This window comes from Fukomys damarensis, unplaced genomic scaffold (genome assembly GCF_012274545.1).
Source record: "Fukomys damarensis isolate Sample0158 unplaced genomic scaffold, DMR_v1.0_HiC HiC_scaffold_30, whole genome shotgun sequence".
In the NCBI taxonomy this organism is placed as follows: domain Eukaryota; kingdom Metazoa; phylum Chordata; class Mammalia; order Rodentia; family Bathyergidae; genus Fukomys; species Fukomys damarensis.
The window spans coordinates 210,534-222,195 of NW_022900942.1; the positions used below are offsets into that span (position 1 = coordinate 210,534).

At 33.2% G+C, this 11,662-nt stretch overlaps 1 pseudogene; it reads left to right on the forward strand.

The window, feature by feature from the left end:
• Positions 1–1,825: 1,825 nt before the first annotated feature.
• Positions 1,826–2,754, forward strand: LOC104863327 (annotated as a pseudogene).
• The last annotated feature ends 8,908 nt before the right edge of the window (positions 2,755–11,662 follow it).

The window sequence follows — 11,662 nt, forward strand, 5'->3', positions numbered from 1 at the left end:
TGTGTACTCTTTTAAATGTTTCCAAATTTTAAGGGGGTAACAAAGTATCCTAATTTCCTCTGTGTAGCTAAAATAACAAAAATAAAAATCACAAATCAGGAAATATTGAGGTGGAAAATCTGTTCATCAGATATAGCACGGCTTGAAATCATTTGGACCTTTGCACTTTCCTGGTTTCTAATGTTTGCCAAAGGCTGTAAGAGGATGCTATTATAGAATATATAATTTTTAAAAGAGGAAAATGATATCCTACATAGGAGGTATTGTAGTGATATTTTATGGGGTAAAGTAAGCCTGTATAAAATTTCAAATGCTGGATGTGTTTCTTACAGTTTATTATTTTAATCATCATCAAGTATGGTATGCACCAATGTCACATTCACAGTTACTGTGTCATAAGATTGTTTGCATTAGGACTGGTTTTTTACCAGTTTGCATTCACTATAGTAAAGTAAGGAGTTAGTTATTAAATAAGTTGAACATAACAAAGCCTGAGTGAACAATTACATTCTTGGAAGATGGAAATAAGAAAATCAAAGAATGTTGAAAAATTCCTGAGAAATAACTGGCTGAGTACAAGTGCTATGCATTTTGATTAAGAAATATTAACTTTATTTGAATATTCAGATCATGAATTCCTAGATGTTACAGTGAGTATAGATATCCTAGCTCAAGAGAAATTGTCCAAATTTCAGACAATAGAATTAGGCAGATTTAAAAGTTTATTGATTTTTCTTCAGTATAATCATATATCAAATTGTAATCAAATTTTCCGGTTTCTAAGTAGATCTTATGCATTTCGTTTTCCCAATTTTTATTGGGTTTTTTACTTTGGGAATCAAAATTTTTGAAATTTTAAAAAAATTTTATTGATACAATTTAAATATACATAAAGATCACATTCTTCATAAGGAATGTGTACCTGTACATGATATATTTTAATTCCTCTTTTTCTTGTGAGTTAAGTGAACATAAAATAAAAATACTGAGACAAAATCATTATTCAAATATGGTTTTCTCTTCACTAGTAAATAATTATCCAATCTATAATTATTAATAAACTATTGGAGATTTTAATATACAGATAGAAAAATATAAATCTGTTTGGTACATAGCAGCAAGAAAATGCATAGATATATAATTAAAAAGCAAAAAAGATAGAGAAGTAAAAATAAGTAGAGAGAAGTTCAAATAATTCTGCAAATTCTGTATTTCATTGTTCCAATACTATTTCGTTACATTCACTCATCTGTTACATTTATACTACTGGTTTCTCTCAGTATATTGAAAATAAAATTTTGTGCTATGATCTATTTGATTTGTTTTGTAAGGGAGAGTCATTTTTGTCTATGACTTGTATTCTGACTAACATCTGTGCCCTTCTTTTAAGACTATGGTACACCATATATTTACTGAGGTTATTCTCTAAATATTTTACAATGAAATTTTGTTTTATTTTTCATGGAAACCAGAAGAACAGTTTTAAAATGTCACATATTCTTATTTTTAAAGTTTTTATCTATCTATTTATTTATTTTTTAGTATCTTGTACTAGGGTCATAGATTTCTAATCTCAAATATTCTCACCTTTGCACTAGTGTCTATAAAGTGAGAGTGCCCAGAGAGAGGTGGAAAACAATGATCCTATACTGAAAGCGTTCCTGTGAATGGAGCTTGTCACAATGGACAACTATGTTTTAAGGTCTATAGATCTCATGTGTCTATATTTTGCTTGTGAATACTTGAATTTCTTACAGAGAGTCTTGTTTGCTATTTATTCATTTCATTTTTTCCAGTGATTTTTCTGAAAATATGTTCAACCAGTATGGAAATACATAATGTAACATACATCTTTGAATTTTATCTCGCTGGTTTCTCAGAGGATCCAAACCTGCAGCCCATCCTCTTTGGACTCTTTCTGTTCATGTACCTAGTCACAGTGGTTGGTAACCTGCTCATCATCCTGGCTGTTATCTCTGACTCCCACCTCCACAGCCCCATGTACTTCTTTCTTTCCAACTTGTCCTTGGCTGACATCTGTTTCACCTCCACCACAGTCCCAAAGTTGATTGTGGACATTCTAACTCACAGTAGGATCATCTCCTATGTGGGCTGCCTGACACAGATGTCTTTTGTTTCAATGTTTGGATGTATGGATGACATGCTTCTGACAGTGATGGCCTATGACCGGTTTCTGGCCATCTGCCACCCTCTGCACTATGCAGTCATTATGAATCCTTGCCTCTGTATCTTACTACTTTTGTGTGTTTCTTTCTTAGCCTTTTTGACTCCCAGCTACAAAATGTGACTGCCTTGAAATTTACTTGCTTCAAGGATGTAGAAATTGCTAATTTTTTCTGCCATCCTACTCAGCTCTTTAACCTTTCATGTTCTGATACCTTGATAAAAAACTTTGTCACGTATTTGGTTGGTTCCATGTTTGGCTTTTTTCCAATGTTAGGGATACTATTTTCTTACTATAAAATTGTTTCCTCCATTTTAAATATACCATCAGCAGGTGGGAGGCACAAAGCCTTCTCTACCTGTAGTTCCCACCTGTCAGTTGTTTGCTTATTTTATGGGAGTGGTATCGGTGTGTACCTTGGTTCAGCTGAGTCATATTCTTCCAGGAGGGGCGTGGTGCCCTCACTGATGTACACAGTGGTCACCCCTATGCTGAATCCCTTCATCTACAGCCTGAGGAACAGGGACATCAGTAGCACACTGAAGAGGCTCCACTGTTGTAGAGTCTAATTTCAGGTTGTTTGGCATCCACCTGGGATGTCATTTTGAAAATGTAGTGAAATTTAATATCCATAACTCAGCAGTAAACATTTATTTCTCATATGATCTCTGCAGAATGTTTTCAATTACTTTCTAGAGGTTCACATAAGAATCAGGGGTGATTGGGGATTGGTGGAATTTAGGTGTTATTCATGTGACTAAAAGTTTCAGTGGGGAAGATGAAATAAGAACATTTTTGGTTGTATAAAAATGATAATGCAATTAATAATTATAAGCTATGCTTAAACCTGGTTAAAATACACATTCAGTTATATATCTCTTACTACAATGAAAAATTACATAAAAGGCTAAACATTTTTTAGACAGTGTCTCACATTGTGTTTCAGGCTGGCTTTGCATTAGCTTGGTATCCTAGGCTGGCCATTAGCTCAAGGTCATTCCCCTTCCCAATTATTATTATTATTATTTTTTTTTGCACAAGGAATGAACATTTATTTTAAAGTAGTTTTAAGATTTGGAAAAGTTCCAAAAATAGTTGAAAGAGTTTATACAAAATTTTATATTCATTACTCTTTTGTCTTGCATTATGTATAATACTATAGTAATAGTAATAGTCACACTAGTGAACAAATGCTGATAAATTCTTACTGAATTAACTGTCTGTTTCTCAGATTCATTCGTTTGTCCTTTCTATTTTGTTCCTTTTTTATTAGTACACGTTTGCAGTGCATAGTATTTACATTTTTGTGGGTAACAGGAAGATGCATATAATATATTTTACTTACTTTTTTATGTGCTTCTATCCCCTCCCTCCCATTTCCTGTTTTAGAATTATTTCAGGGCACAGTGTGGCACATAAGATTTATTTACATTCAGCCCAAGATTGTGAAGACTTCTCTGATGTATGTGTTTTTTTCTTCTAAAAATATGTATAGCCTTATATGTTTTACATTTAAGACAATGATCCATGTTAATTTTTCTGTGATATTTTTTGTTTTTGTTTTTGTTTTGTTTTGTTTTGCTTGTGGATGAGGCCATTATTTCTCCATTAGTGGGTTCTTTTGCCAAAAAGCCCTTTGGGGATATGTGTGCTATGCTAATTCTGTGTTATTGCTTCTATTTTTATGTTATAGTTTATCACTAGTTGGTCTCAGAGAACCTCACAGGAAGTAAACGTCCAGAGGAATAGGGGAAATGGGAGGGATAGGGAAAGGTAAGAAGGGAAAAGAAAAAACAATATGAAAAAATAAATAAAAGAAACAAATTCTTTGTAAATAGGGAAAGGTGGAAAGGATGAAGAGAAAGTGGGGGAAAGGGGAAAAAATAAGAACCAAGATACATCATGAAAAGTTACAAGATAACAATGAGGAATGTTACTATTGCATATGTAAAATGTACCAATAAATTTAATGGGAAAAAAGAAGATTAAAACCCAATAGTGACCATGAAAAGAGAGTGCTATTAAAAATCGTAAGGGACCATGAGAATTCAATCCAACAGCTCCTTCATGACACAAAGAAGAATAATGTAAGATTGATAGGAGTCCATAAAAAAGCAGGAGAAAGCACAAACGACATAAAAAAGAACTGCTCACAAGACTAATGATAGAAAACCTCCAAAATTGAGGAAAAGAACTTGACATACAGATAATGAGGCATATAGGACTCCAATTAAGTATGGTTAAAAAAAGTCTACACCTAGACATATAATAGTCAAGATCCCAGAACACAACAGAAGTATGAAGCACTACAAGCAGTTAGAGGAAAAAAAAAAAATATATGCAAAGCAAACCCTATCAGAATCTCAATAGACATTTCCACACATATCCTCAAGTCAAGGAGAGGCTGGAGTGAGGTATTTCAAGGTTAAAAGAAAACAACCTGCAACCTAGGTTGATGTATCCTGTAAAAATATCTTTCAAAATTAATGGAGAATCATGATACTTTCATGACAAAGAACACCTCTGAAACTTCATGAATACGAGATAGCACTCCAAACAATTTTTTAAAATATCCTAGAAAAACACAATGAGGGTCACAACTCCCTGAAGCCCAACAGAGCAAATGTAATAGGCAAGAAATTAAAGGGAGAGGGAGAAAAATTAAAAAAAAGATCCCTCAATAGGAAATAATGACAATGATAAGTCAATACATTTCAGTGTCAATGGACTCAATTGAACAATTAAAAGAAATAACCTAGAAGAATGGATTAAGAAGCAAAATGCAACAAAATGCTGTGTACAAGCACACAGAGTTAAAAAAGAAACTCATCGACTGAAAGTAAACAGATGGAGAACAGTTCTCCATGTGACAGGAACCTGGAGAAAAGCATAGATATTTATCTTATTTGCCACAAAGTAAATTTTAAAACAAAACTATTAAGAGAGACAAAGAAGGTCACTACATCCTTGTAAAGGGAACAATCCACCAGGAATACATGACAATCATAAATATATATACGCCAAGTGCTAATGCCCCCAACTATACAAAACAAATATTAAGGGACATGAAACACCAAATAAGCACAAATACATGTATAGTGTGGAATCTCAATGCCCCATTGTCACAAATACAAAATCTAGACAAAAAATCAACAAAGAAATAGTAGAACTGAACTAAGCTTTTGATCAAATGGATTTAATAGAAGTCTACAGAGTGTTCACAACACAAAATCAGAATATGCATTCTTTTCAGCTGCACATGGGTCACACTAAAAAACAGACCACACACTAGCTCATAGAATATATTTAAATAAATGTAAAGGAATTTAAGTTATCCCATGTGTATTATCAGACCTTATTGCAATTAAACTGGAGGTCAATAGCATAAGAAACACAAGAATTTCACAAACACATGGAAATTAAGTAACACTCTCCAGAACAACCAATATGTCAGAGAAGAAATAAAAAAAAATTAAGACAGTCTTTTACAAATAAATGATAATGCCAGTACAATATAAAGGAATGAAAACCATTTTACATGGAAAATTCACAGTACTGAATGCCCATACTAGGAAAAAGAGGGATCTTAAATAAACAACCTAATGGTAAGTGTTAAGCTCCTAGGAAAAGAACAGAAAGAGAAATTCAATGCTCATACAAGAGAGGAAATTATAAAGATCAGAGCAGAAATCAATGCAATGGAGACTAAGAGAATAATACAAACAATCAATGAAATGTTGTTTTTTTTAATACAATAAAAAATCCTTAGCCAAACTTATCAAAAATGTAAATAAAAAGGCTCAAATCCTTTCAATTGGGAATGAAAAAGGGGAAGTCGCTATATCCAGCAGAAATCCAGAGAATCATAAATATCTACTTTGAGCACCTGTACTCTAATAAAATGGAGAACACAGAATAAAGGTATGGATTTCTAGATATATATGAACTATAAAATTTGAATGAAGGTGATATAAAATTTCTTAGAGTCATTCATAGGAAAATGGATGCATATTGAGGTCACACTCTTAAGTGAAATAAATAAGTCACATGTGTAAATACAAAATAGTTTCTATGGGGTGAAAAACTATAATTGTAAATAAGATCCTAATAGTATAGTTGACAATGTGTAATAGGAAGAAAAGGGGTAAAAATATGAGAAAATGACAAAATGGAAATAAAGTATTTGTAAACAGGGAAGGGAGGAGGGGCTGAAGGGAGGGCAGCGGTAAGGGGAAAAAGTGAGAACCAAGACCTATCACATAAAATCATCATACAAAATCCCAATGATGAATGTAACTGTACTGTACACCTAAAATGTACCAACAAACTCAATGAGAAAAAAAATCTTAACACCCCAATTACAATAAGTAAAATTGAAAATGTCATTAAAAATGTAGCAACAAAGAAAATTCCAAGTCTTGATGGTTTCACTGCTGAATTCTACAAGACATTTAGAGAAGTATTGGCATCATTCTTTAAACTTTTCAATTAATTTATAAGGAAGGAATACTTCCAAATTCATTCCTGAAAGCAAGTGTTACATTGATTTTAAAACCAGGGAAAGACTCAATCAAAAAAGAGAATCACAGGACAATTTCCCTAATAAACCTAGATGCAAAAATCCTCAATAAGATACTGGCAAACCAAATATACATGGTCATAAAGAAGATCATACACCCTAACAAGGTCAGATTTATCCCGGGGATGCAAGGATGGTTAAAAAAATATAACTCAATAAATGTAAAACAATATATTATCAGATTCAAGGACCAAAACCATATTACCATGGCAATAGTTGGTAAAAAAGCATTCAACAAAATTATACACCCATTCATGATAAAAACCCTGCAGAAAATTGGAGTAGATAGCGTTTATATCATCTTGATAAAGGCTATCTATGTAAAACCAACAGTCAACATCATACTAAATGGTCACAAACTGAAAACATTCACACTAAAATAAGGAACAAGACAATGATATCCACTATCCTGTTCAATGTTGTTTCATAACTATTAACCACAGCTATTGGACAAGAGAAAGAAATAAAAGTGATAAAAAAGGAAAGAAAGCTAAACTGTCATTATTTGCTGGTAATATAATACTCTAAATAGAAGACCCAAAAAACTCTGCAAAAATAATTCTAGACTTAACAGAGAATCAGTAGCATAGATAGATACAAGGTAAACACTAAAAAAATCAATAGCCTTCTTGTACACAAATAATAGACTCACTGAGAGTGAAATTAAGGAAACAGTCCCAATGGCAATAACATAGAAAAAATGAAATATCTAGGAATCAACCTAACGAAAGAAACAAAAGACTTCTACTTTGAGAACAACAACACTTTGAAAAAAATGCCTGAAGAGGATATATGAAAATGCAAAGACCCCCTTGTTCCCAAGTAGGAAGAATCAATATAGTGAAAATGGCCATACTTACAAAACTGCTAAACAGATTCAATGCAATCCCTATTGAAATCCAAACAGTATATTTCACAGAATTGGAGAAAAAATACAAAAATTCATTTAGAAGCAGAAGAGACCTAGAACAGCAAAAACAGTTCTAGGCACCAGAAACATGGCAGTGTGTATCAAAATCCCCACCTTGAAACTATACTACAAATCCAGTGCTATTATAACAGCATGGTTCTGGCAAAGAAACAGTAGTGAGGATCAGTGAAACAGATTAGAATTTATAAAATAACTCCTGACATACTCAGCTACCTCATCTTTGACAAAAGATCCAACCATCCTCACTGGAAGAAAGAGCCTCTGTAATAAACAGTGTTAGAAAAACTGGATTTCAATTTGTCAAACATTAAAACTAGTCCTGTATCTTTCACTATGCACTAAACTAAAATCCAAGTACATTAAATATATAAATATTAAAACAAAAATGCTAAACTTGCTGGAAGAGAAGTTCAGTAGAAGTGTTGAAGATATTGGCTTAGGAAAAGACTTTATGAATAAATCGTCAGTAGCATAGGAACTAGCATAGAGAATCAACAATTGACATCTCATCCTTTTTAAAAGCTTCTGCACTGTGAGAGAAATCAGTAGCAGAGCTAAGATACAAACTACAATGTTGGAAAAATATTTTCCAGCTGTTGCTCATGGAAGGTCTACTATCTATAATATATAAAGTACTCAGAGGTTGGGAGTTTGGCTCAGTGGTTGCACCACCTGCCTCACAATCACAAGAGCATGAGTGTGATCCCTGGTACAAAAAAAAAATCAGGCCCCCCAAATATAAAGACCCAATTCAGAAATGGACATGTGTATATTTACTGCTTTAACCTCTTTGTGTGAGAAATATCTGTTCATTTCAGATGCCCATTTTGAATGGGGTCTTTATATTCAGGGAGCCTGATTTTTTGGGTTCTTTATATATTGCCTCTTAGCTTAGCTGGTGGTTTCTTTTGCAGTGCAGAAGCTTTTTAATGTGATGAAATCCCAGTTGTTGGAATAGCTAAAACTTAGAAACAGCCCAAATGCCCATCATTTAGAGAATAGATAAAGAAGATGTGGTCTTTCTATAAAATGGAGTACTACTCAGGAATAAAGAATGAGAAACTATAGTCATTCTTAGGAAAATAGATGCATATTGAGGTCATACTCTTAAGTGAAATAAATAAGACACACATGAGGTCATACTCTTAAAAGAATCATATCACAGTGATATATGCACACCCATATTTATAGAGGCACAGTTTGTAATAGCTAAAATGTGGAAACTGGACATACTCTTAAGTGAAATAAATAAGACACATGTGTAAATCCTGAATAGTTTCTCTGGTGTGAAAAATTAAAGGTGTAAATAAGATCCAAATTGTATAACTGACAATGTGAAGTAGGAAAAAAAGGGCTAAAGGTATGGGGGAAATGGGAAGAGTAGGGGAAAGGAAATAGGGGTGAAGAAAAATATGAGAAAAGGAAAAAATGGAAACAAAGCCTTTGTAAATAGGGGAGGGTGGAGGTGGTGAAGGGAGGACAAGAGTATGGGGAAAAATGAGAACCAAGATCTGTCATGTAAAGTTACAATATCCCAATTTTAAATGTAACTGTGCTCTATGCTTAAAAAGCACCAATAAACTCAATGAGAAAAAAAAAACTCATGAAAATATTAAGACTGTCTCTCAAACTTCAGTCATTGAATATTTTTTGGAACAATTAAAAGGATTGTTATTATGGTAAGAGAAAGTTGATTTTTAAACATAAGAAAAGTAACATTGTTGGCAGATGCTGTTGTGGACAATTAAGATGAACTAATACTTGCAGTATGGTGTGAATTGGGCTTATCAAGAGGTAGAACCTGTCTGCAAAGATATGGAATATTGTAGAAAAAAATCTCATCAAATATGAGCAAATTAGGTTATACCTTATAGATAGTAGAGTTCAATGAGTAGATAATGAATACATAATTTGGTGTAAGAAATCTAACAGTAGTAGGCTACAACTTATAAGAAACTTTGCAGAAGACAGACACTCTGCAGAAAATAACTTTTTTGAGAGAGGCCTTAAGCTTCAAAGTTTGAAATAAGGGAGCAGAAAAATAACTAAAAAATATAGATCTCAATGAAATCTTCAAAGATCTCCAAAGATCATTTGCAGAGCAAAGATTAACTTTTTTTCTAGTACTATTGTTCTAGACAAAAATCCCAGTGCCTACCTCATCTCAGTTTTATATTTATGATACCGCCTGCCCTCACCAGGATGTATCCATCATCTCTAGTGCTATTTCTGCTCTACAATCTGCCCATGGGAAACCCTCCTTGTTTTTGCTGAGACCAGGTGAGAGAATTACAGGTGAGGGCCAACAAGAGGACAGTTTTAGTTTCTAGCATCCAAATATTTGAAATACTAGAGCTCCTAATTAAATAAATTGTTCTGTTGTTTTTGCATTCTCCAAACTATTCACCTCTCTTCTGGATACAGCAAAGGATGCAGAATGGAAAATTTTCATGTAATTATGTGTCTATACAAAATCACCACAGTGTGAAAGAAATCAGTTTCTTCAAGTAGAAATTTCCCCCCTTTGGCTAGATTAAAAATTCACAATTGAACTCGGATTTTCACTCTAACCAATGTGTAATTTCTTTTTCCTCTTTTTTTTTTTTTTTGGTATCTGGGATTGAACTCAGGTCCCTGCACTTGCAAGGCAGGCCACAGAACCACTGAGCTAAATACCCAGCCCCCAATGTGTAACTTCTTTTTAAAAAATCAACTTTAGGAAAATATCTGTGATATACTTCCATAGAACCTTTAGAAATTTTATAGACAATTTGGCGTCCATGGTGTTATGAAGAAAAAAAAAAGATTTTCTTTGAATTATTTATTCATTTAAATTTTTTTTGAATTGATCATTTTTAAAGGTATCAAATAACATCGTGCACTTTTGTAATGTACAATGAGGTGTTTGAAAGAAACATTGTGAGATATTTAAATGTAGAAAATGAACATATGCATTATCTCATGTAGTTAATTTTTTTGTTTAGAAAATATGCAATAGCAACTCAGAATATTTCTTTCTTTTCCTTCTTTTTTTTTTTTTTTTTTTTTTTGATACTGGGTATCGAACTCAGGTCCTTGCACTTGTAGCAGAACCACTGAGCTAAATCCCTGGCCAGAATATTTCAATAATACAATATACCATCATTGATTACTCATTGGGCTCTACAATTCATTTCTTGAATTCTTTCCTCATATCTAACTGAAAATTTGTATTGTTTGATAATCGCTTTTTCAAAAACTGCTTCAGCCTTTGATAATCATTATTCTGCTCTCTATTAGTGTGATCAAATTTATAAAATTAACATGAATGAGGTGGTGTGTTGTTATAGATGAGTTGGAACTATAGAGATGCACCACATCCTGTGCCAGATTTGAGTCCATTTTTTAAAGCCTGTGTCCAAGAGGGGCTAGTGCACAAATAACTATTGGAACTGACAAGCAGTTTGATTTCTCCTTTTAATCCATTTTTTCAGTTGGGGAGGGCCCAGGGGTGTGTGAGCAGAATTTTACAAAAGCAGAATCATGCTAGGTTGTTGTCAGTGGTGGGGCACAAGGAAGTTTCACATACTTATTTGAGCTACAAAGTATCCTGCGACTATAGCAAGTTTTCTGCCAAGCCAGATGTGGGTTTTGGGTGTTATGGCCTCACATGTGAAAAATGGTGTTGAAGCTCAAATGGAGTTGGGTTGGATATCACAGTATTATTATTTTTTTCTTCACCTGACTTACTTCATATATATTATTATAATTCATCCAGTTTTAGTTTTTAGAGTGCTGTTTTTATAATGAGATGGCTTTAGATAACTTATCAACTGCGTAGTTTAGAATGCTAGAAGAAAACAGTTCAAATTTCTCATCCAAAAGAACAGTCAATGGTTTAGGAAACAAATATGTTAAAAGATTTTCAAACATTTCACAATGTATTCTTGAGTCAAAACATAACATAGCCCAGCCTAGCAGGTTCTGA